Source organism: Octodon degus, unplaced genomic scaffold, assembly GCF_000260255.1.
Source record: "Octodon degus isolate 3935 unplaced genomic scaffold, OctDeg1.0 scaffold00085, whole genome shotgun sequence".
NCBI lineage: Eukaryota > Metazoa > Chordata > Mammalia > Rodentia > Octodontidae > Octodon > Octodon degus.
This window is the reverse complement of record NW_004524661.1, coordinates 11405255-11411837: the sequence shown is the minus strand read 5'-3', so window position 1 is coordinate 11411837 and position 6583 is coordinate 11405255. Positions and strand designations below refer to the sequence as shown.

Here is a 6583-nt window from a genome sequence, read left to right as displayed (position 1 = left end):
TGGGGCCACAGAGGAAAGTGATTGACTATGTAGAGTGTGCCTAAGGAGAGTCACATGGAGAGAAAACATTCTCTCAGGCTTTCACAGAGAGCAAATTGATCAAGCAATGGCCGTGACTATCTACATGGCTGTCACTAACAAAGGATCTACAAACTGCTGTACAGGGTTTCAGGGTAAATCCTGAGGGATTTGACTAACCCTGTCAGATACAGAAGTTACATTTCTTATTATATAGGTCTTGCTTTATCTTGATTTTAACCATCCAGTATAAAAGTATGAGAACAAGTTATAAAAAGTAAAGCCATATTAATATGCTGAGCTGTGAAAGGCTCAAGTCAACAACTTCTGACATTGTCATTGCTATGTATAACCCACTACTATTATAGACTACTGGACTAAATTGGATTATTTTGCTGAATTCATGAACCTACAATATTTAAATGCCAATAGAATGTCCATCTCTGACAAAGCTAAACAAAAAAGGGGATATAAATGAAGGACCATTTTGTATCTGTATATATAAAATAGTTAGGATGGATATACAGCTACTTTCTCTTAATTCATTGAGAAGAAAGATTTGTACTAATAGTGTTTGGACAGGATATAATGTATGCATCTTCTACTGTGAATAACTACTACGAAGACAATAATATGCAATGTATTAATTAATGTAACTGTCTTACTAACCTGTTTTGAAACTGTCTCATTGTTGTTTCTCAATAAAATTAATAAAAATAGAAAAGAAAAAGAAAAAGTTGGAAGGCATACATCTGAAATCCCCAAAATGATAGCAACTGAAGTAATAAAAAACAAAGCCATGAGGCTATGGAGGGAATCAAATCAGAAATAATCTCTTGAGTAAAAAAAAAAAAAGGAAATAACAGCAATAATGAAGAAATTGCTCAGCATAACTAGAGAAGGCATAAATTTTAAAAAGTACAAGAACATATGAAAACAAATGAACAATATATGAAAGAAATACAATACATGAAACATTCAGAGATAGCAGGAAATTAAAACTGCATTGAAAACTGGCAAAACCACTTGAGCAAAGTTGAAGATAGAATTTCAAATCGATCTTGAGAACAAGATCACAAGTGATCATAAAAGGAAAGTTCTCATAAAAATAACAAGTATCTAGTAAGTAAAAATTTGTCATCTGAAAATAATGCAAAGAAAAATAAAATAAGATTGATAGGTGTCAATGAAAAGGCAGGAGTCAACACAAATGACACAGAAAGAGTATTTGGAGAAATAATAGCAGAAAAATTCCCAAGCACGAGAACAGAATATGACAAAAAGATATAGAACTCCAAACAACTGCAACCAAAAAATTTATACTCAGACATAAGATAATCAAGATCCTAGAAATTCAGTACAAAAAACATAATATTAAAAGCTGTTGGAGAAAAGAAACACATCAACTATAAAGAAAGTTCATCAGAATTATGGCTGACTTCTCAACAAAACCCTCACATCAAGAAGAGCTTGGAGTGATCCAAGTTCTGAAAGAAAACAACTTCCAACCTTGATTGATGTACCTTGAAAAACTACCTTTTTGTAATATATTTTCAGGACAAAGAATAACTAATGAGATTTATGACCACCAAACTAACCCTACAAATAGTACTGAAAGATACTTTAAAAATAAAAATGACCACAGTTAAAGTGTAGCATCAGAAAGAAACCACCAAGCAGGACAAGGAACTAAACAAAGAGGAAGCAGAGTGAACCAATAGCAGGAGAAACCCATGGTAAAAATAAGCCAATATATAACCATCAATGTAAATGGCCTCAATTCACAAATCGAAACAAATTGAAAGAATGGATAAAGAAACAAGATCCAAAAATATTCTGCATACAAGAAACACATTTAACTCAAAAAGAAGCTCATAAACTGAAAGTCAAAGAATGGAAAACTACTCCATGCAGCAGGAACCTAGAAAAAAGCAGGGATACCTATTCTGTATGGAGACAATGTGAACCAAGAATGATCAAAAAAATCAAGATGCACACTACCCATTTGTCAGGAGAAAAATTCAAAAGGAATAGATAGAAACTACCTGCTTGGGCCCCCGCTCCTTTCCCTCTCTCAGGACAGGAGCTTTCTTTCTATCAATAAATATATTCTGCTCATAGCCTCTGTTTGTTCCTAAAATTCATTTTTCCGTTTTAGAGAACAGGAACTCATGCAGGTCAGGTCCAGAGATTATTTTTCTCTAAGTTGTTTGGAGGTTCCCTGTATGGTTTGGAGGTCACCCACCCAAGACCAGTTTTTCTCCCTGTATCATTTTGGAGTTTCCCACCGAGATCATTGGACGGAGGGTTTAGATCGCAAAGCTTGGAGTGACTGATTTTCTGCTGCTTACAACACGAATTTTCAAGTAGTCTGAAATTCTTCTCATAAATTTCCATGTTTTCATCTTGATTGCCCTGTCAGTTAACCTCTACAGGAAACTACAAATGGCAGTGCATCAAGAGGAATCAATCACCATTGAAGACATGACCATCAAATTCACCCCAGAGGAATGGGCTCTGCTGGACACAGCACAGAGAAAGCTCTACAGAGCTGTGATGCTGGAAACCATCAGGAACCTGCAATCCCTGCGATGTCCATATGGCAAATCAGATTTTGTTTTTCACAAGGATGAAACACAAATCCTGTGGAAGGGAGAACAAACAGCTTTCCCAAAAAATCATAATGCAGAGAAAAAGAACAGCCCTGATGAAGAAGGACAGATAGCCACTGAACCTGTGAAAAAGAAGAAAACCAACACTGTCAAGCCCCGGCAGGAAAATGCTCAGAATGAGGAGATACATCTTGAAGGCAATCTCTGTAGTAAACCCTTCATATATCGGTCTGAATTAAGACAAGAGATGACTGAATCTGAAAATGAACTCTACGTGTTGGGAACAAATTTCAATCAATCTGCTAAATGTTATCAGAATCAGAAAACACACACTGATAAAATGATTTATAAATGTCATCAATGTAGGAAAATGTACAAGAATTCATGTAGTCTGAAATCTCATATGAGAATACACACAGGAGAAAATCCATATGAGTTCTTTGTATGTGGGAAGGCCTTCAATAGGCAATATGATCTTAGAAGGTATGAGAGAACACACGCAGCAGAGAAGCCATCTAAATGGAATATGTGTCAAAAAGCATTTACTCATCATGAAACCTTTAAAATATATAAGAGAACACACCTAGGACAAAAGGAATAGATAACAATCATAAATATATATGCACCAAACACAGGAGCACCAAACTGCATAAAGCAAATATTAATAGACATGAAAAATAGGAGGCCAGCCAGATAGTTCAGCAGATCAAAGTGCCTGCTTAGGCAAAGCACAGGGATCAGGGTTTGATTCCTGGCATGCCATGCTGGCCCTGCCCCCGGGGTTGGCTGAGACAGCGATTGAGACTGGGCATGGTGGCATATGCTTGTAATCCCAGCACTTGGGAGGCTGAAAAACAGGAAGGATCCCTACAAGTCTGATCCTTGTAGTGAGAACCTGTAGACCCTGTACTAAAAGAAAGATAGATGAAAGACAGACAGAAAGGAAGAAAGATAAAATAAGTAATAACACACTTGTAATGGGGATCTTAATATCTCATTGTCACAAAGTGATAGATCAACTAAAAAAAAATTATGAAAAAAAAAAAAACTTCCCGTGTCATAGAACCCAAGTGTGCATCCTAAGTGCATTTCTTATAGCACCCAGCTGACTAGACTACATTTTGCTCTACCTTCTACTAGCTGCAGGCTGCATTCAAAGCCTCCTTGGAGACCCTGAAGCATAAAACAAAGGCAGTGACATTTGGGGATGGAGCTGTGAACTTCACCACAGAGGAGTGGGCTGTGCTGAATTCATCCCAAAAGAAGCTCTACAAAGATGTGATGTGGGAAACATTTATGAATATGGCTCTTATGAAGGAACCTTGGATAACCAGCAACTTGAAGAGGACTGCAAAGATTTCTCAAGAAATCTAAAAATGAAGAGGTAGCAAATGTGATCAATACAAAGCTTGGAATCAATAGGAAAAAATATTTGAGTCCCAGGTACTAATGTGGACATGAAGTTAGTTGCTTTAAAGCAACTGAAAGTCATTTTTAGAAAGCCCCTGGTTGGGTACTTATCACTATAAATGTGGCTACTTCACCTCACAGTGAATTGAAGCCAGATGAGTATGTGGGATTTGATGACAATCTGTGTAAATATAATGAACATTGAAAAACCTGTAATGATCTCGTCTTTTCTGAAGCATGCAAGAAAAAAGACTGGGAAGAAGCCTTCTCAATATGAGCAAAACAGGAAAATCTACTCTGATCTTAATGAAAGAACTCACTCTGATGAGAAGATATCTTTAATAAGAAAAGTGTGAAAGCCGCCCTCCCCCAGTGGTGTTCAAAGCCATGATAGAAATCACAGTAGGAGAAATCTATATTCCACAAACTATATGGGAAATATATTTCTATTCATATCATTATCATTATCAAATACATGAAAGACAATATGTTGGAGAGATTTCCTCTGTATCTAAGGAAAGAATTAGCTTATAGTAATATCATTCACAAACATAATTCACACTGGGAAGAAACCCTGTGTATGTAAGCAATGTGGAAAAGAATTCATGAAGCCCAGTAATTGCCAGATACATAAAAGATTCACACTGTGCAGCAAGTTTATGCATGTAAGCAATGTGGAAAAACCTTTAATACACAGAATTACTGTAAAATATATGAAAGAATTCGCATGAGGGAGAAACCTATATATGTAAGCCATGTGGGAAGGCATTTGCCACACAGTTATTGACAAATTCAGGAAAAATATCAGTGGGGAGAAATCTTATGTTTGCAACCAATGTGGAAAAGTATTCAGTACAGAGCTGGTGAAAAATACATGAAAGAACCCACACTGGAGAGAAACATTACCTATTTAGGCAATGTGAGAAAGTATTTGTTGAACACATGAAAGAATGTACACAGGTGGGAGACCCTTTGTAGGTAAGCAGTATGGAAAAACATTACTACAAAGCCCTGATTTCATAGACACAGAAGAACCAACACTGATAGAGAAACCCTAAGAATGAAAGTGTGGGGAATCATTCACTAAACCCAGTTATTATAAACTACATGAAAGTAGTCACAGTGAGGAAATTCCGTATGTATGTTAGCAACATGGGAAATTTTTCGATACACAAAGTTATTGTAAAATATATATGTGAAGTCATACTGGGGTGAAAGCCTATGTACTGAAGCAATATGGTAAAGTATTCAGTATATATGGTTATTGTCAAATACATGAAAGAAGTTACACTAGGGAGAAACACTATGTATATATTTTTATTTTTATGTACATATTTTAAAAGCTGTGCAAATTATTTATGTAGTGGGAACCTGGAGAAATAATATAAAAATTGTGATGTTAATAGTTAATAAAATTTTCAGAACATATTGAAAAATATTGCAAGATGGAGAATTAATTCTGTGTTTTTCAGTAAATGTAAACATCTGAACTGTGTATGTGTAGGCTCTACTATAAAATATTGATTTTTATGTAATCATATTTTTTGGCTAAACCCATGTCTTTTGTTTAACACACAGTGTTTGCTAATTCAACAAAGTTAATTAAAATGTATTTTTCACTTTCAAAAGAAAACAGCAAAAGTATAACAGAACTTGACCAAACCTGTGAACAAATGGACTTAGTGTATACAGAGTATTTCACCCATGAACATCAGAATACACAATGTTCTCAGGAGCACACAGGACATTCTCTAAAATAGATCACAGAGTATGGTAAAGTAAACGCAGAAAAATTAAAATTGTTTCATGTATATTATTTGACTGGTGTGCAATGAAACTCAAAGTTAGTGGTAAAAGAAATGGCAAAGACTCCAGAAACACATGGAAATTAATGAACACACTTCTGAACAACCAGTAAGTCATAGATGAAATTAAATAAGAAATTAAACAACATGTACAATCAAATAAAAATTGAAATATAACTAGCATAGCCTGTGGGACACAATGAAAGCAAACATAAAAGGGAACTTTATAGGTGTGAGTTCTCACATCAGGAAAGCAAAATGAGCACAAATAATAGACCTAATACTATCCCTCAAGTTTCTAGAAAAAGAAGAGCAAGTCAAGACCAAAGACCAAAAAAGAAAGGAAACTATCAAGGACAGAGTACAATTTACATGATTGAGGCAAATAAAACAATACAAAGAATTAATGAATCCAAGTGTTGGTTCTTTGAAAAAATAAAGGGCCTGGGGAGATGGCTCAATGGGATTGGGGAGATGGCTCAGTAGAATAAGCACTTCCTTGGCAAGCACAAGGGCCTGAGTTCAATCCTTGGTAATAAATAAAATTTATGAACCTGTAGTCAACAAAAGATTTGAATTGATCGTCTTTAAATCTGATAAAAAGGGTAAGCAAGATAGCTCAGCGGACTAAAGCTCCTGCTTAGGCAGGTGCAGTGACCAGTTCGATCCCCTGCCTGCTGTGCCAGTCCCGCCCCCCATGTGTGCTGAGATGGGGAATGAGTCTGGGTGTGGTGGCGC

At 35.9% G+C, this 6583-nt stretch overlaps 1 long non-coding RNA gene across 1 annotated transcript in view; it reads right to left on the bottom strand.

Moving 5' to 3' along the window:
• Positions 1–2568, bottom strand: part of LOC111818266 — a 19126-nt gene extending 16558 nt beyond the window's left edge. The window contains exon 1 of the long non-coding RNA XR_002822290.1: positions 2321–2568. This is a non-coding gene — a long non-coding RNA (uncharacterized LOC111818266). The remainder of the gene's footprint in view (positions 1–2320) is intronic.
• Positions 2569–6583: the final 4015 nt, after the last annotated feature.